The sequence below is a fragment of the Galeopterus variegatus genome, unplaced genomic scaffold, assembly GCF_000696425.1.
Source record: "Galeopterus variegatus unplaced genomic scaffold, G_variegatus-3.0.2 Scaffold436, whole genome shotgun sequence".
NCBI classification, from domain to species: Eukaryota; Metazoa; Chordata; class Mammalia; order Dermoptera; family Cynocephalidae; genus Galeopterus; species Galeopterus variegatus.
The window spans coordinates 589,281-609,423 of record NW_007726547.1 but is presented as its reverse complement, the minus strand read 5'-3'; the positions used below and the strand labels follow the sequence as shown (position 1 = coordinate 609,423).

At 40.9% G+C, this 20,143-nt stretch overlaps 1 protein-coding gene and 1 pseudogene across 14 annotated transcripts in view; one reads left to right on the top strand and one right to left on the bottom strand.

The window, feature by feature from the left end:
- Nucleotides 1-20,143, top strand: part of PARD3 (par-3 family cell polarity regulator) — a 714,454-nt gene that overhangs the window by 180,102 nt on the left and 514,209 nt on the right. The window lies entirely within an intron of this gene.
- LOC103587259 lies at nt 10,853-13,845 on the bottom strand (annotated as a pseudogene).

The following is a 20,143-nucleotide window of genomic DNA, read 5'->3' as shown; positions in this document are numbered from 1 at the left end:
CTGATGTTCAGTTGCCTAGTCTTGTTATTTGAGAAAAGTTCTAATTCCTGCCTGCTCTTCTCTTCCGAGGAGAAGTGTAAAATATCATTTGCATATGAAGCACTGTCTAAAGCTAATGAGAATAAGCGGAAGAGTTACGAGGAGAAGTGTAAAATATCATTTGCATATGAAGCACTGTCTAAAGCTAATGAGAATAAGCTGTGGTAACAGAATCCACAAGGCACACCCGGAGTTTTTGTTTGTCTTTGTGTGTTCTAGACTCTTGACAACATCAGGAACCGTTGACACAGTCCTTATCAATTCCTCAAATTCAGTAATATGCAGTAAGATCCCTGTGGAATCTAAATGGCTGAGCATGGCCAAGAGCTGAGGACTCATGAGAGGTCACCTTTCCTCACTCTCATGTATTTCGCAGCCCAGAGCTTACAGCTGTTGACATGTGCTTATTGAAATCTGGTGACCCAAACCCCCATCTTGAACCCTGAGAAGGTAGTTTCCTCAGGAGTGTGACCTGGGTTGCATTTGGGATAATGCTTTGTGGGAGTTTTATCAGAGCCTGCCTGGAGCCTCTCCTCACTGCGGTGGGATGTGGTGCCTTGGGGGATGCAGCCCCGGAGCCGTCACCTGGCCGACATCAGGGCGGGGTGAGCAGCTGCTGCTCTGGGGGTCTCTTTGGGTACCTGCTTCCCACAGGGGCCTGTGCAGGGCAGGGTGTAAGCATTCCACCTTTTCAGCCATCGTCCTTCTATCTGCAGAGAGGCCTGGAGGAGTGAGTGTGATAAAGACCTGTGTCCTTCTGTCCTTCTCCAGCCTACTTTTGGGTCGGCCTTTGGAGGGGAGGTGGGTTCTGGGCTCAGCACTCTTCACGGGGTCTTGCTGGCTACATTGGCCTCTGGGTGCACCAAGGATCTGAGACATCTCAGAGTGACACGACTCACTCTGTTTCTGTGGTGGGTACTTGAACAGGGGCTGTTTATTCCAGTTTTGTACCTTTGAGCAGAAATGAAGCTGTTTGAGAAGATTCTGCCCTTAGTCACAACAGATCCTTTTCTTTGTGGCTTCTGCGCAGTTTCCTTTCAAAAAGCCCTTCTTTCCTCACAGCTGTGGGACAAAGGTCAGAATATCATGCTTAATATGTAAAAGCTGCAGCTCATATTCCAGCTGCTGCTTTCCCAACAGAAAGGGCTTTTTACCTTTTTACACACATTTTCCGGCATAAAAAGAGAGGGCCACAAACATTATTGCCGGAGATACAAATAGTCATGAAACAGTTTTTCACTGAAGGACTGCACACTCTCCTTGGGAGATAACAGAAAATAATGTGCACATGATTACATCAAGTTACATGGGCCAGACAGCATGTGTAAGGGCCACGCAGCAAGGACTGAGGAATGCGGGCTGCGGTTGTTACACAGGCCCACAGGCAGGAGGTAGAGTGTGGATTTTGGGGACTGAAGAATGGATTGAAATATTACTTTTGCTAAGATGTACCCAGTTAAAAGTTTTTTTTAAAAAAGGTATTAGCATTAAAATTTTATTTTAAATAAATAAGATTAAAAAATTTAAAAAATTAAAAAATTAAAATTTAAGATAAAATAGATCTACCTTATGACCTAGCTATCCCACTACTGATCATATACTCAAAAGAAATGAAATCAATATATCAAAAAGACACCTGCACTCCCATGTTCATCAAAGCACTATTCACAGTAGCCAAGAAATGGAATCAACCTAAGTGTCCATCAGTGGAAGAGTGTATTAAAAAAACTGTGGTATATATACACAATGGAATATTATTCAGCTATTAAAAAAGTGACATTCTCTCATTTGCAGCAACATAGGTGGAACTGGAAACCATCATGTTAAGTGAAGTAAGTCAGGCACAGAAAGATAAATATTGCATGGTCTCACTTTTATGTGGAATCTAAAAAAAAAGTGGTTCTCATAGAAGGTGAGAGTAGATTTGGAGAAAAAAAAAACCAGAAACTGGGAGGGGAGGCAGGCGGGGGGAGAAGCGGAGGACTAACGTGTACAAAACTATGAGTGGTTCTCATAGAAGGTGAGAGTAGATTTGGAGAAAAAAAAACAGAAACTGGGAGGGGAGGCAGGCGGGGGGAGAAGCGGAGGACTAACGTGTACAAAACTATGCTCTATCCTAAGTGAATCATTGCGCAGTATATGCATGTATTGAAACAACACACTGTACAACACAAATATGTACAAGTAAATGTTAAAATAAAAATTTTTTTAAAATTTATTTTCTATTTATTTTTATTTATTCCCAGTTAAAAATGTCTTAAACCTATTTTTGGTTAACCGTGGGAGTGTAGTCTCTTAGTCTCCCTTTTAAACACTTGTTTTGTTAAGGTGGTAAAACACTGTGGTCCAGAGGTTTTTAAATTCAAATACCTTATTTTCAATCAAAGTTGAATATTTTAAGTTGTTTAAAACAGAACATAATTATTTAGGGGGGAAAGAGTTTGATGGCCTATTAAAAGATGAGTAGAAAATTCCCGTCTTGGTTTAGTGGTACTGTTAAATAATGCAGATCTAATGTGCATAAATAATCATGTGTCTGGAGAAATCAGTTCTGCTATAAATAGATGTTGTCAGACATGGCAAAATGCGGTTCCTTCACACGCGGGAACAGCCTTTGGTGGTATTCTGGGGGCTTCCACCGTATGTGTTAACAACACAGCCGCGTGAAAGTATCAGTTTTCGCTGTCGGGCTGCTGAAGCCCAATTTATATTCCCACGTGCTTTTGTGTCTTTGTAGAGCACTCACAGGGTGGATTTTTGCTATTTCATCACTTTTCTTACTCTGCCCTCAGGGTCCAGAAACACTGAAGTTTCTTATGTGACCTGCAAACTCTTAAACTTCTCATGCATGGCTGAAGGGCCAGAGAAGGGGAAAACTCCTCAGTCCATTTGGCAGGAAAAATGAAATAGGTGAAAAAAAAAAAAAAACTCCTGAAAAGGCTCAATTCACACTGTTCGCTGTTATCATTTTCAGAAGATTATAAGAAATAATATTAATATGGAATGTGCCCTGGGCACTAAAACAAAACCCAGGCAATGTTAGTCATTAAACAATGCCATTACTTTAGACAGCTCTATTACTGGTATGTCATAGATTTTGTCCTCACAAAATAATACTGTTTCCCCAAAAGCTTCTTGTTTTTGTGATAGAAACTGAAAATGATTGGCTGAAATTTGTCCAGTAGATTCTTTCATCCATATATTTTTCAGTGTTTTCAGGCCTGATGGACCTGATTGTAATTGATATCTTGCTTACAAATGTCATAGATTTTGTCCTCACAAAATAATACTGTTTTCCCAAAAGCTTCTTGTTTTTGTGATAGAAACTGAAAATGATTGGCTGAAATTTGTCCAGTAGATTCTTTCATACATATATTTTTCAGTGTTTTCAGGCCTGATGGACCTGATTGTAATTGATATCTTGCTTACAAATACAAATTCATTTTTATCTCTTAAGTGAATTTCTCCCCGTAGAACAGGAAAGAAAAACTTCTTGTGACAAATATTGTTTAACCCATCTTTTTGTAGCCATTGAAATGGCTAACTTTTCAGGTGAAAGTTCTAATGTAGAATTATTTTCAGAAATTTCAAAGAAGGACACACATATTTCCTTTTAGACATATAAATTGATTATTTCATGTCTCTTTATATGTTAATTCATGATGTCTTGAGACTTTGGGTTTTAATTTAAACCAGCATCAGTCTGCAAATCCAAAACTAATATTTATATAAAATTTATGCAGAATATATAAATCACACAAAAATTAATTTCCTCAGAATAAATGATGACTTTGAATTTCTGTTCCTGGAATGTTTCCCAAGTTAAGTTTTATAACTGTGTCTTTCTAATCCATGTGTAATATTACCCTGTTTAGAGGAGTTCTATTCTTTGTTTTATCAAGGAATATGGTCAGATGTAATACAAGCTTTATTTTGTTTAAATAAAATTCTCTAATTAAAATCAAGTATAGGAATAGCCACATTTAGGATACCTGGTTCTTCTATTGAATGTTAAGAAATGTGTGAAAAGTAAATAGTGATTAAATAAATGATTGAAATTTATGTACTGATTGAGAATTGTGTTTTCTTCAACTTGCACAGAATGTTATACAAACTTGAGCACCATGGTTTGGGTACTTATTTTGTCTACATGCATTTTAAATGAAAATATATTTGGGTACACAATCTTTTTTCAGTTTTAGTATTGTGAAGTAGGTTTAATAAGAAAAAAATCTGACATTTTAAAAGATTGTAAAATCTGTGCATAATATGATTACATTTGTGTTTATTGGAAAAGTCTCTCATGAAAACCTGTAGAGAATAATGACATAATATGCATGCTCCTTTAGAAAGTATAGTGTATAAAGTATATAGTATATAAAGTATAAAGTATAATCAGTGAAATGATTTTTGTAAGAGGTGTGAAGATAAAGGTCCTGTTCGTTTCAGTTCATGGTGTTAATTGTGGTGTGTGGGTTCTGTTTGAGGAGTTTTCAAGGGTGTTCTTGAAATGCTAGGAATGTTGCAAATATGTCATGTTCCAATGTTAAAGGTTGGAAACTACTAATTCTTTCATGTGTCCTGCCGGATTACATCTTTTTCTGAGCAAACCTGAGAATAGAGTGGGTTTCTCTTTCCTTCTCTCTTTTCAAAGGAATCAATGTATCATTGCTGAGACAGGCGGAGCTTCTCCGTGGTCCACTCTGGTAAAGGCGTACCATTCTGTACCCCATGCTAGCACTTGCACACCACGCTCAGTTAAATGCCAGGAAAGTTCTAGGTGCTTCAGTTGTGTGATATCGAAGGAACACATGTGGCAAGATCTAGATAGCTTTTTGTTAGTTTGTTCATTTGCTGATTCTAAGACTTGGGTGCAGTTTTCATAAAGAATGAGAGCTAGTTCATTGTCAGTGATTCAATTTTGAATCAGAAATTTCCCACTTCTCTTTCAAGCTTTTGAGTCAGTTTAATTAAAGATTGTCCTAAAATTGCAAGGTGAACTTTTTATCTTCTTCTCTGTGAGAGTTTTAAGCTGATACTGTGTAAGCAGAACAGAAATGCAGAAACAAATTGGATTCTGAGGTTGATCTAATGTTCAATCCCAGCTTCGAGTTACTGTTTTATTTATCAAATAGCCTCATTGTTTTATCCAATTGTCTTTTTATTAAGAAATAGTGTACATTCCAGATTAAAAGATAAATTTATGCAAATATTGCTTTGAGCTCTTTTATGAATTAGGGTACTGTGAAAGGTTTTGTTTGCAGAATGGGTTCTCATCCTGGTTCGGATGGCAGATGCAAGGGGAGAGAGAGAATTTCTGTGTCATGAAAACCTCTTGCTTTACTGTGACAATGAATTTGGACCTTTTGGAAAAGAAGCATGAAAATACGAATGGACCCTGGGATCACAAATAGGCATGAGTTCAGCTGCTTTGGCTGTCGAATATCTTGGTTGTTAGGCAGGAGATGTTTTCTTGAATAAGTTGGTGGCAATGGGGAGCAAGTAGCCAAGATAACAAAGGGAGGTGAGACCATAACATGTTCCTGAGTTTGATGAACTGGGATGTGTCCTGTGGGTGGTTATCTGAACAATGTCTTTATTGCTACTTATTTTTAACTCCATGATAAGAGGACCTCAGGTAGGGAGGGGGATGTGTGTGTGTGTTCTTTATATCCCTGGTACCTGGGATGGGGGTAGGAATTCATAGCAGGTGTTCAGTATGTGTTTTTCAAATGAATGAACCTTGAAATTCATTCTGCTATCATGTAGAAAGAGAGGTGGGCTTGTACTATACAATGTCAGGGAGAAGGCCAGGGATCCAGGATCAGGAGGAGTTTCCTAAAGTTGAGCTCTCAGAGATTGCTGTAGGCTGTTTGGGAGGAAGGGGCTTCAGGTGGAGAGGGTGTGTGGCAGAAATATTGTAGAGGGCATTCAAAGATTTTTAATGGGTAGTTAAAGAAGATGATTCTAAAATGCTGTTTATATTCCAAGCCTCCTACTGTTTCTTTAACAATGTGAGAGTCACGGGAGAGAGATTTGGCAATATGTGAAACGAGATGCTGGATATTCTGAATCTCATGGTGGTAGTTAAAATAAAAATTAAAAAAGAAAAGTTGGCAAATAACACATTTTAAGTCCATGCAATGAAATTCAGGGTATTCAAGCCATTCAGTCATTCAATAAATATTTGAGTGCCCATAAACTTTATAGGTGCCAGGGTCATCTTTGTAGTTGGAAAGAAGAGCAAAGCCTTCTAGGAGGTGTGGAGTTGAACTAGACCATAAGAATTTTTAGGTATGTATTGGTGGACTAGAACATCCAGTGGGGTGGATGGGGTGCGGGTGAAAGCTAAGTTATGGAAATGATGAAGTGTGCTCTGGGGACAACGAAGAAACCTTAGGGAAGTGGTAGCAGGTGAAACCAGGGGGAGGTGGGATCATGTTGTGGTTGACCTTAAATACTGCCTCAGCACTGGGGTGGGAACGGTGTGGCTGTGTGTGGAGGGAGAGGTTTGTATGGATCCAGTGGGTTAGAAAAGCAAATGCCTCTGCCAGACAGAAATGTGGAGCTGATGAAATTTGACGTGATCTTCGATGTGTAGCGTTTGGTATAACAGTCAATTGGGAATGATGTCGTAGCTAAGAAGACTCTTGAAGTGTTGAAAGTGGCTCACCTATTTACTGACTTAAACATACGTTTGGTTCATTTTGGGTCTATTCTTTTTTGGGTCCATTTTCTTTTAAAATGGATTCATAAGCATTTACCAGAGTGCTATTATTTCTTTTTGGAGATGTCACTTTCTCATTTTTACACTAATTGTGACTTACTTTGTAACTGTTATGGAAGTGTTCTCACATGCTGGCTTCACTGGTGCAAGGTGCCCCTGATGTCACCAAGAGTTGAGAAAAGCTATTTGAAGCGGGGTGGGAAAGGAATATATTTCAGTGTTTACAGCAGTCATTGAATTTTCAAGCAAGGCTAAGAAGAATTTCTAAAGAGCTTGGACACCTGTGCATCTTCTAATATGGGGAGGTCTTAGGTTAAAAGACTTTTGATTTTATTCTGATTCTTTGTTTATAGGTCATTGTTAGTGGAATGTTGTTGAATACTCAATAAACAAATACAATTTTGTGTTAAGTTCTTAACATTTTAAAATGCAGATTAAGAAGTCTGAATTTTAGAGGAAGTGGTGGAGAATTTGTGCCTTGTTTTCTTCTTTTCTTAGCTCTGGGATTATAATTTAGAAGAGTCATAGTTTTGAGGTTCTTTGGTTGTAATAATGTAATTTTTGCACCAGTGAATATAGCTGCCAATACCTATAGAGAGGCTGTAGCTAGTACTTTAAAATGTTTTCCATTGAAAATTTCAAACCAAATTGCATTTCTTAAGTTTTATATCTCACAATTTTACCTAAACTAAGAAATTAAAAAGTTTAAAGAATAAAAATTTAAAATCTATAATTTTGATCTCTCTAGGCTTTCTTAGTTCCTGGAGTGTAGTCCTCTATTCTTTGAAGGTGGCTGTTTCTTTTGCGATTTTACATTTACAAAACCAGTCCTATGAAAGCCGTCCACCCCTTCCCCCTCTCCCCAACCCTTGTGTGCTTTGCTTTCAGTTTGACAAACAATTAGTTGATTATGGTCTTGTGGACCAAATTACTAGGTTATTTATAGACAAATTGAAATAAACTTTTAAAACGTTTTTAATTTAGAAAGTTAAGCAAAAATATCAACCAGTGTTAAAAATGTTTTAAATGTTCGTTAGACATTTAGAGTATGATTTAAAGAAAGAAATGATCCGGATACAATTAGATAACTTGTTAATAAACTCTGTTTATCATTCTTAATGAATTTTGTTATCCTTGAACTTTTTTTTTGTCCTACCCCAATTTTCTTGTGCATTTATGGTTTTTATTCCTTTTTTCTCTTAGTCTTCTGACTGCTTATTGTTAGAGAACTTCTTTTTCTCTTAGTCTTCTGACTTCTCATTGTTTGAGATATTCCCAAACTTGCAGTCTCTGGAGCTTCAGCTCTTATTAGCTGTTATTCAGAGCCAGCTCTGAAATAATTTCCCAGGGTTCCTGCTCTTTCCTGTGAGAGAATTAGTCCTTCTGTACCATGCATCGGAGCAAAAGTATGTAACTCAAATGACCACTAAAAATATCATGATCATCCCTTCCAAGAAGGAACAAATTTTTAAAGTTGGAAAACATTATTTTCCTTTTCCTCAATTTATCTATTTGCCTTTGACAGCTAGATCCAGCACACAGCATACATGTATGTGTGAGGATACATGTTCTCATGTTTCTGTGTTTATAAACTTTTCCTAAGAGGATGAAATAGCGGTACATTCTTGGTGATTGCTATAGTTTTAGTAACTTGAATAAATATGTTCGTAAAAGGATCTGCTGACCAATAGAGCTTGGCAATATAAATCTACAGCTTGTGATGCAACATAACTTTAAAAAGCAAATTTAAAATAAAAATTAACAAAGCTTTCAGATAAAGATGCAAAATGGTTTTTGCACATTGACCCTAAATGGTTTCCTCTGTAAACTCAGAAACTTGGAAGCTGATCCCCAGAGAATATTGGACAGAAAACTATATTTAAGCCTTTTTTTATTCTACAGGAAATGAATTTGTTTGCCCTTTTCTTGTGGTGTCATATTTTCTGAATTCTCTTTTTGTTCTTATAATAGGCAGAAAAACTAAGAAGGCCACACATTTGCTAATCCTCTTGATGCTGTGTGGTGCTTGCGATGCTGTGGGGTTGAATAATTATGATTAATTGTATCCTAGACCATGTGCATTTCAGAGAGTGGCTGGTAATTAAATAAAACTTAATGATTTTAACATTGCGCTACCGGTATGTATTTATGATGTATAGCTCTATTATCCTTCCAGATATACTTTATATTTGCACAGATTTTGTTGGGCTCAAATTTCAAGCCATAAAAATGTTTTGGGGCTGCTTTCTGATGAAAATAAGGATTTATGCATCTTTGCATTTCACAGACTAGACCTAAGAAAGGTGAAACTAAGTTATGAATCAAAAAGAAAGCAGGTGGCCAACAGAGTGTGTGTGCGCACACGTGTTGATCAGGAGGCAAATTTGCTTTTTGATTTATTGTTCACTTTACTATGTTTTGATATATTTTTATAAAAGTGCAAAAATACATTTATGTGTTAATGCTTTGACTTGAAACGATTGAACAGTTGTAGGCTGGTTCTGAGCATGCCTTCAAATTTGGGGAAAAAAGTTATTTTGTATGTTGGACTTTAAGTAGAAATATTAATATTTGGACTGTTGGTAGCTTTGGTTGATTTATGGTCACCTGTGTAGGTTTAGGTTTTGTATAGCTGGTTGGAGAATTATGTACATGAACTTTAAAAAAAGGTTAATTAAATTTAATTTCTATTAAAGATTAACTAGTATTGTTCACTTGATTGGCTATTCACGTACTTTATCATCTCTACTTCACTTCGACTGTTTTCTAGCCCTCAATTGCTCAATCGTTTCACAGGGAAATAACTTAAGTTCTCGTACCCTCATTTTTCCCAGGGTGAGAATAATCCTTGCTGCATTGCTATAGTGACTCGCAATGATAGTTTCCATTCATTGTGTCCAGTACTATACACCAGCACTAAGAAGCGTCCTGCATCTGTCATCTCATAAAACCTCATTACTGCCCTCTAGGGGTAGGGATTGCTGCCCCAGTTTTCCTGATAAGGAGATTAATCGTCAGAGTTTCACATGACTTCCCCAAGGTTGTGCAAAACTCCTGTGGAGCTGAACTAGGACAATGCATGTAGTAGGGCACCCAGCATAGTGCCCCTCACGCTGCTGTCATTGTTACAGATCCATATGATCATTTTATGGATCCACAGCAATCATTTGGAATAAGTGAGTAAAGAGCTGGAAACTAAATTTTTAACCTTCCATTGCGTTTGGCTTTTTTTTCGTTTTTAAATATGGTTGTTTCTTTCTAAGGAATAATATCTCTGTAACAGATAGAGAAAATGTATATATATTTAAGTATTGTGGGGTATCCTTGAAAAAGGATTTACTTGTTAAAATTGTTTTTAATGTGTCTGTATATGTATTTGCATTTTAAACACAACTTTAGAACACTTGGGCATATACATAAGATTATACGCATGTATACATATTTCTAGCCTATAGCTATGTTCATGTACAGCTTACACACCATGTTTATAGAGGCAAACTGTATTTGAACTACTTTATTCTAAATGCATCAAATTTGTTTTCTGTGATCATGTACGTGGGTTAAAATAAATTTATCAAGTTTTCAATTTGTTTTCATTGTTCCATTATAAAAAATGATTGCGTATGGAACCTTGGGAGTGGTGAGATTCTTGTGATTTGTATTAATCCGTTTCTGTTGCTTTTAACAAAATACCTGAAACTGGGTAATTTGTAAAGAAAATGGCATTTATTTATTTATTTTTATTATTTTTGGAACTTGGTGCTTTTTATTTGCAAAAGAAAAACAATAAAGAGAAGTCTGAAGCTAAACAGCCTGAAACACAGGAGTGAAGGTGGCAATCTGGGGGGAGGGGGGGGAGAGACTGTGGCTCTGGCTCTAGAAAGCCCGAGGGTCCTGGCCTCTGCTGGCTTCCTGATGGCCAGCCCACCCCTCCCTCAAAGGCTCAAATCAGTGGGCCAGCAGTTGGGCCTCCTGCTGCCACTCTGGGCAGAAGGTTTTACCAAGATCCCGAGTTTCCAGCTCAAGGGGCTGGAATGGCAGGGAAAACTGAGGCCAGAAAGAGCCCACGGGTCTTGCTACCACTTCTTACTGTGGTGTGATATTGGCAGCCTTGGCCTGGATGAGGTCAGGGGGTCCTGGTTGATGAGGAAGATGAGTTGCAGGCTGGCAGTCTCCACCGTGGAGTTGTTGTTGAGGCACCATTTGGAGCCACACAGCACAGGCCGTCCATTGATGGAGCTGAAGCACTGGCCCTCACTGGCAATGAAGAAGTCACCGTTGTTCTTCAGCTTGATGACCCATTACTTCCGAGAGATCTTCCAGGCCAGACCCTCCAGAGACAGGTCCATGCCAATCTGGTTATCCTTGCTTGTGCTGCCCGGGGTGATCTCACACGAGCACGTCAGGTATCGCACCTAGTGGCCCTGCAGCACTGCCAGCATTTGGTTGTTGAAGTCAGGGGAGCTCATGCCTGTGATGCTGTCTACCAGCACCTGCCACTTATGCAGTTCCTGTTGCAGCTGCTGAATATCTCACTTCTGGTGTTGGTCAGACACTGTCAGCTCATGTTCCAGGACCTCATCCCGCATGTCCTTGAGCTTGCTGTCATCAGTCAGGTCCTCTGCATCATAGAAGTTCAGCACTTGGTCTGCCTTGGGCAGCAGCTGCACTGTCTGGTTTTCCAGCAGGTAATACTCATGAGCTGCCAGTGGACCTGTAGAGCCTTGGCAGTACTGGCCAGGTAGAAGGCCATTGGGGTGTCTTTGCAGCAGGTCCTGGAAGGTCTCCAAGGTGGTCTGGCTGGTCGATCCCATTTTGCTCAGCAGCTATTCCTTAGCCTTGCTAAACAGGGCCTTGCTCTGGATGGCTTCAATGGCCTTTGGGTTCAGCTGCCTCATGGTCTGGCAGGCTAACTTGGACATGACAGGATCATAGAGCAAGGCGTACCAGCACTCCTGGACTTCCTGAAGGGTGAAGCAGCAGCTGAAACTTCACGCCCAAGTGGACAGATGTCAGGTTATTGGTCTGCAGCACAGCAATGATGAGCAGGAGGTTATCCGTAGGCTTCCAGTGGCCCAGATATTTGGTCACCCAAAGTGGCTATTTGCTCTTCTTTTACGCTTGATGAGTCTGAGGGCTGGGACTGGGCTGGGGGACCTTGGATACCTTCTTCTTCTCACTGGAGGAGGGTTTACCACCCCACTGGCCCCCTTCACCCGGGTAGAGGACTTCTCCAGGCTGTTCTCCACCAATTCATCATCAAACTTCTTCCTCCTGGTGAAACTGGAGAAGCTTCTCCACTTCGGGATGGTGCCCAAGGCCTGGGAGGAGGCTCACTTCTACCCTGCCAGTGACTCCTCATCCTCTGAGAGGCTGGCAGTGCCTGATGTCACCAGGGATGACTCTAGCAGCTCCTGAGAATCTTTGTCCATCCTCTTTGGTTTGGAACCAAACAAACCACAGGGCTAGGAGGAAGGGTCCCACAGATTCATCCAAGGATTCTGGCCAGGTGAGCGTAGAGGCTAAGAGGAGATTCATTCCTAGGCTGCCAGCTCCAACAGTTTCTCATCCTCTTTGGTTTGGAACCAAACAAACCACAGGGCTAGGAGGAAGGGTCCCACAGATTCATCCAAGGATTCTAGCCAGGTGAGCGTAGAGGCTAAGAGGAGATTCATTCCTAGGCTGCCAGCTCCAACAGTTTCTCTGCAGCAACGGCAGTAGCCGCAGGGCCCAGAAAACGAAATTTATTGCTTATAGTTTCAGAGGCTGGGAAGTCTGAAGTCCAGGGAACACATCTGGTGAGAGCCTTGTTGGTGTGTAGTGACTCTTCATAGGAAAGCAGGGTGTCACATAGCGAACATAGCAGAAGCAGAGAGAGAGAGCTTCTCATGCGCTCTCCTTTTTTTTTTTGTCTTTTTCGTGACCGGTAAGGGGATCGCAACCCTTGGTGTGGTGTCGCCCACACTGCGCTCAGCCAGTGAGCGCACCGGCCATTCCTATATAGGATCCGAACCTGTGGCGGGAACGTCGCTGCGCTCCCAGCGCCGCAATCTCCCGAGTGCGCCACAGGCTCGGCCCATACGCACTCCTTTTAAAGCCCCTAGAACCATGCCCATGAGTACCATTAAACCATCAACTAACTAGTCCATCTACTTGGGCATGGTCCTCACAATCCAATCACCTCTTTAAGGCCCCACCTTTCAACTAGCACAGTAGAATTTCCCACCTTCATAACATTGTCACATTGGGGAGGAAGCCTCAATTTCTTTGGTGGGACATTTAATTCACAGCATGGTTGATCAAAGATACAGATTTTTCTCTGGACTTTTTATAATTTTATTCTGATTTACCTTACTAGAAGTTCGGAAGGAAGGAGTTCTAAAATGGTATTAATTTTGTCATTTGCCATGTTAATATTTCTGGCCATATTTGAAATTAAATTTGAGAGGCATTAAAAAAACCTGAAATTACCCATTATGGTTCCTCTCTTGCCTTCTTACAGTATTTGAATTCTTCTACGTTCCTTTTTATTTTTTGGTCTTTTTTCCGTGTCCGGCAACGGATCGCAACCCTCAGTGTTGCCCCCGGACCGGGGACCNCTCCTGGACTTCCTGAAGGGTGAAGCAGCAGCTGAAACTTCACGCCCAAGTGGACAGATGTCAGGTTATTGGTCTGCAGCACAGCAATGATGAGCAGGAGGTTATCCGTAGGCTTCCAGTGGCCCAGATATTTGGTCACCCAAAGTGGCTATTTGCTCTTCTTTTACGCTTGATGAGTCTGAGGGCTGGGACTGGGCTGGGGGACCTTGGATACCTTCTTCTTCTCACTGGAGGAGGGTTTACCACCCCACTGGCCCCCTTCACCCGGGTAGAGGACTTCTCCAGGCTGTTCTCCACCAATTCATCATCAAACTTCTTCCTCCTGGTGAAACTGGAGAAGCTTCTCCACTTCGGGATGGTGCCCAAGGCCTGGGAGGAGGCTCACTTCTACCCTGCCAGTGACTCCTCATCCTCTGAGAGGCTGGCAGTGCCTGATGTCACCAGGGATGACTCTAGCAGCTCCTGAGAATCTTTGTCCATCCTCTTTGGTTTGGAACCAAACAAACCACAGGGCTAGGAGGAAGGGTCCCACAGATTCATCCAAGGATTCTAGCCAGGTGAGCGTAGAGGCTAAGAGGAGATTCATTCCTAGGCTGCCAGCTCCAACAGTTTCTCTGCAGCAACGGCAGTAGCCGCAGGGCCCAGAAAACGAAATTTATTGCTTATAGTTTCAGAGGCTGGGAAGTCTGAAGTCCAGGGAACACATCTGGTGAGAGCCTTGTTGGTGTGTAGTGACTCTTCATAGGAAAGCAGGGTGTCACATAGCGAACATAGCAGAAGCAGAGAGAGAGAGCTTCTCATGCGCTCTCCTTTTTTTTTTTGTCTTTTTCGTGACCGGTAAGGGGATCGCAACCCTTGGTGTGGTGCCGCCCACACTGCGCTCAGCCAGTGAGCGCACCGGCCATTCCTATATAGGATCCGAACCTGTGGCGGGAACGTCGCTGCGCTCCCAGCGCCGCAATCTCCCGAGTGCGCCACGGGCTCAGCCCATAGCACTCCTTTTAAAGCCCCTAGAACCATGCCCATGAGTACCATTAAACCATCAACTAACTAGTCCATCTACTTGGGCATGGTCCTCACAATCCAATCACCTCTTTAAGGCCCCACCTTTCAACTAGCACAGTAGAATTTCCCACCTTCATAACATTGTCACATTGGGGAGGAAGCCTCAATTTCTTTGGTGGGACATTTAATTCACAGCATGGTTGATCAAAGATACAGATTTTTCTCTGGACTTTTTATAATTTTATTCTGATTTACCTTACTAGAAGTTCGGAAGGAAGGAGTTCTAAAATGGTATTAATTTTGTCATTTGCCATGTTAATATTTCTGGCCATATTTGAAATTAAATTTGAGAGGCATTAAAAAAACCTGAAATTACCCATTATGGTTCCTCTCTTGCCTTCTTACAGTATTTGAATTCTTCTACGTTCCTTTTTATTTTTTGGTCTTTTTTCCGTGTCCGGCAACGGATCGCAACCCTCAGTGTTGCCCCCGGACCGGGGACCGGCAACGGGATTTCAACCCTCGGTGTCGCTCCCGCGCCTCGCTCAGCCAGTGAGCGGGAACCGGTCTGTATGTGGGATCCGAACCCTCGGGCGGGAGCGCCGCCGCGCTTCCCAAGCAGCACACTATCCAGTGCGCCACCGGGCCGGCCCGCTACGTTCCTTTTGATGGTTTGGTTTTTCGTCTGTTCTGCCTTCCAGTTTTGTTCAGATAATGCTTGATTAGGTAATGCCTCTGTAACAATTATGCTTTCTTATAAAATTTTTTATACTTTCAGAACAATTTTATGTTTTGACTGACTTCCTTTCTATTTTTAGGTTGACGACTACAGTTGTTTAACAGTTAACCGATATAGCTGTTAGGCAAGGCTTTGTTTCTAGAATGTCTTACTATAGGTACAGAATTGTGATGGGAAACATTTATTCATATGTGTATTACCTTATGTTTTATATGTAGCTAGTAAACACGGGATACCTTTGAAAGCTATAATTAATTTTACCAGCCACCACAGATTTTTACTTTATGCAAGCATTAAAGCACTAGTGAATATAAGAATAAACCGGCCCTTATTCTGCCTAACTCTGCACAATTTCTCTCCACTTTGGGACTGAGTGTGGCAAGCATCATGGAAAATAGACTGATTTCGGCTCCCCTAAATTGTTCAGGGACTGGAAAATTTCCAGCAATTTCTAAGTTTGTCACCTCCCCCCAACACACACCCCATGTTCCATATACCCCAAGTGAGTTGAATTTGCAGATGTAGATAAATCTTGTATATTTTCAGGAATCAAAGCTTTGGGTATTTTCTAAATGTTCTGTTGGGTACCATGCCCTGTAAAACTTAGAAGACACCTACTAGCTAATCATATATTTACTGTGTTCAGCAGTTTAATTTTGCTCAGAACCAATAAAGATTATGAACTACAATAAAAGAAAATGCCACCATCAACATTTTCAAAAAAACATAACTTCTAACATGGTTAACATTTTCTAGAAACTCCGTAAATATTCTTTAGTGAATGAACGTAGTTCAGCCATGCTCATACTGATTCCTGAGAATTTTCCTCATTCTCATGCTTTGTATATACACACTTTTTTTTTTCTTTGATGATTAACACAAATCCACATGTAGCAGTCTTTGGATTCTCCCACCTCTCCTCTAGGGCTAGATTTCTGTTAATTTTGTCTGCACGATGATTCATTTGCTTGATTTGGGTTCTGTTTCCATAATGCCTGACCAATTTTTGATGAGCACTGCCTCTTTCTGTGGTTCTGAATGGTGACATAGTGACAATTTCTGTATGTGTCTCAGCAGAGCATTTCTAAGGGTAACGGAGCAAGGATAATAGGCATAACTGCGGCTTCCTAATCAAGAACCATCAATAACTTTCACATTCCCTCAATGGTTTCCTAGGTACATAGATTATTTATTGAGACTTGATAGTTTAATGATGCTCATTCTTCTTGCCACATGCCCTAGCTGATCTATTTAATGTTATTTCAAGTTGTCGCCAATAGCATGCACGTTGGAAAGTATACAGATATACTACCAGAGACCGGAGTAGATGCTAGTAGATGATAGCAGAATCTATCGTGAATAACCAGGGCTTTAATAAAAGAGCCCTTTGGTATAAAATTCTATACTTTGAAACAACTAACTGGCAGCTTCCACATCTATAGGATTCTACAAGTTTTGGTATATTGTCACTAAATATAAACTTCATTTCTCTTAATAAAAATAATAAATCTGCACAATGTTTTCCAGTTTTTCCAAAGGTAATTTAATGTCAAATGAATTTTCTCTTCTCATAGTTCATTGCCTAGCACTTTGTACATTTCTAATAATTTCTCATGATTTTAAAAACACTATCAAGAGAGGAAAAGTAAGTGCTCAGGGCCTTGATGTCTTTTAATGCTTCTTAACCAACTGGCTCAACATCCCAGGAGTCTAGTATAATCTTAGAGGAGGTTTTAGTGTTCAAGAAGTCTTGACAATATTGAGATAGTTGATGTTTGCCTGGCATTGTTTGAATTTTCAATTTTTAGAAAAGCTACCATGCAAACAAACTGTGCTGTGTTCTTTGGTTTTTGAGGCCTTGAAACTTTCCTATATTAAATTCATAAGAGCTTATCCTTATGTACTGACTATAATTTTGGCCTATTTTTGGCAAAAGGATCTTGGTTTAATGTTGTGTGAATATTAATTAATGCTAAGTTTCTATAATTAATTGTCCAAAAATAACTGTGGAGTTGAAAATGTACCTGGGGTGCTAAATTTTCACTAGAATTGTTAGTTTTAGAAATGTTTACTCAATCACTTTAGAGGAAATACTGTCTTGAGTCTAAAATTAGTTGCCTTATGAATAACTTGTACATGTGGTGTCTCTGGATTGTATAGTGCCACAGATTTTTCAGATGTTACAGGCCTTTCTTTTTTTTTTTTGACCAGTAAGGGGATTGCAACCCTTGGCACAGTGTGGTTCAGATGTTACAGGCCTTTCTTTTTTTTTTTTGACCAGTAAGGGGATTGCAACCCTTGGCACGGTGTGGTCCGCACCATGCTCAGCCAGTGAGCGCACCGGCCATCCCCATATAGGATCCGAACCCGCAGCCTTGGCGCTACCAGCGCCGCACTCTCCCAAGTGAGCCATGGGACTGGCCCGTTACAGGCCTTTCTGATGTGGCTCTTCACAGGGATTGTCTGATCAATTCAGAGAGTACCAACAGACACTGGCCAGGGATTCCAGACACTTTCTACCATGGAAGAACAGAGCAGTGTCTCCTTAAGAACTAGACTACTTTAGGAGGGTTTTTTTTTTTTTTTTTAAATGGTGGAAAGACGATAATTTTCCCCTTCCCCAGTTTTCATAATATCTCATACACTACACACATTGTCAAATACTGGGGGTAAGAGAGTGGGGAGGAGCCAGGGAGGGATAATAAGAAATGGTTCTGGAGGCTGTCAATGTATTTAAATTCTAAAATGTGTTATGAGCATGGAATGAAGAGGAACTTGGAGTCTCCTGCTCTGGTTTTGCAATAGCCAGTGTGGGCCCCTATAGCATAGAGAAGCTCAGTACAGGTCAGTGTATGGAAGAGTTTGATTAGCAGCCAGCAAGAAAAGTTAGAGCCTAAGAACAGACGAGACTCTTACTCAGGACCAGCTAATTATTTGCAGGCACAGTGCAGAATGAATGAGCAGGGAAGGTTCTTTGTTCAAACATTATTAAGAATTTTAAGACATTGACAGCAGAGCTTTAAAAACCAAGTGTGTGGGGCCGGCCCGTGGCTCACAACATCAAGGCCACGGGTTCGGATCCCATATAGGGATGGCCGGTTAGCTCACTGAGTGAGCGTGGTGCTGACAACACCAAGCCAAGGGTTAAGATCCCCTCACTGGTAATCCTTTAAAAAACAAAAAAACCAAAAAAACCAAGTGCGGGACTGTATGTTAATGCCTGGGTGGGTTACATCCATGAAGCCTGCCCTGCTCTGACTCTCAAATAAATGGAAGAGAAACACTTGGGATGGCCCCACAACGCTCTGGTTCTTCATTCTGGTTCTTCAGTGCTAGAGAACAGAGTGGAGTGGAAGCTGACTTAGTGCTCACTACTCTAGGCCTTCGAATCAAAGTTTTTCTTGCCGGTTGACCCCTGGCCCTCTCGCTGACTGCAGAATGAGCTCTGAGGAGTGTGTCAAATGACACAACAGAAATATCTGACAGGTGGCAAAAGATGGACTTCCCTTTTCCTTGCTTAAAGGATTATAAAAACAGATGTCACCTAGAGTGACTGTCATTTAGAATTTGTATATTTGTTAGAAGTTGTATAAAACACAGAATATCCCTTTCTTCATTCATTCATTCTCCATTCACACTCTTTTCCCTTCCACTATCCCAGGAAATTACTTAGTTATTCAACTCTTCTGCTAGCTGTTACACATTAAGAATTCCTATTGTTGGCACAAAACCTGCCACTTAAGCCTCATTGTGGGAATACTGTCATCTATTTATTTCTGATATGACCATGAAATGTTGCAGTTTTTAGCACATTGGTTTGGACCCTAGACGGTTGTTTGCAAGTACAGATTGCATTTATCTGTAAAATGATGGAATGTTTTATGGTTTTAATGTATTTTGAGTAATGACTTGGTGGGATAGGGTAAAGCTCTCAGTTTAGAAATCTGTAAAATAAAGAAAACTTGGTATTACCCTTCTGGGAACTTAGGTTGGGCCCCAAAGGTTCAGATTTGTGCCGAAATACATTTTTCAACTTGACCTCTCCCCACAAAAATAATGCATCTGTCTACAAATCTGGTCAACTCCTTACATGCCCCAGCTATGTTAGGGCTGTCTTACTGATACTCTAACATTTATAGGAATGTAGCTTCTTTACTTCCTAAGACCTGTGTAAAACCAACCAACCAAAAGAAATCCTGGGAAGTCGTGATGCACAGCACGTCAGCTTGATGGAGGGAACTGGACCAGGCACGATTTTTCCACCTGCCTCCAGCCTCGTCTGTCTACTTCTCCTCGCTTGCTCTTGGTTACTCTGTTTTAGATGTCCGTACTACTGTAGTACTGTCTTTCCCCCACCCCAAGCCACGTAACCTTCCACACCCACATGCATATGTAGGCATGCGTAGTTTTCTTCTTCTATAAAAACTGGGAAGAGTAATAAGAACTTACTTGCGTTTGTTGACTGACAGGTTATAGTTAGCTCTCACAGAAGTATATTTCATTTGAACATGTGCCCCTTTTTGTGGAATGAGAGAATTAATGCCTTTGTTAGGATTTTAAGGTAGCAAGTTTTGGGGGAAAATGAGATGGTTTTTGAATTTCTTGTTCCTGAAAACATCTGGGACTGAAGACACCCCCCCACCCCCTTTTTTTTTCTGACCGATAAGGGGATTGCAACCCTTAGCAAGGTGTGGTCCGCACCACGCTCAGCCAGTGAGCGCACCGGCCATCCCTGTATAGGATCCGAACCCGCAGCCTCGGCGCTACCAGCGCTGCACTCTCCCGAGTGAGCCACGGGGCTGGCCCTGAAGGCACCCTTGAGTGTTACCACCCTCCTCCGGGATCTGGTTACAGAGGGATGGGCTCCTTGTTGGACAGTTTACTGTATGTAACATGCTCCTTGGTGGTTTTCTTTCATTGAACTCCACAAAGGCCTGAACCAACCTAATATCTGCCCACCTTTCTCTCTTCCCTGTGACTGCCTTGTGTATATTTTATGTTGTTTAGTACATTTTCCCTATTTTCATTCTCTCC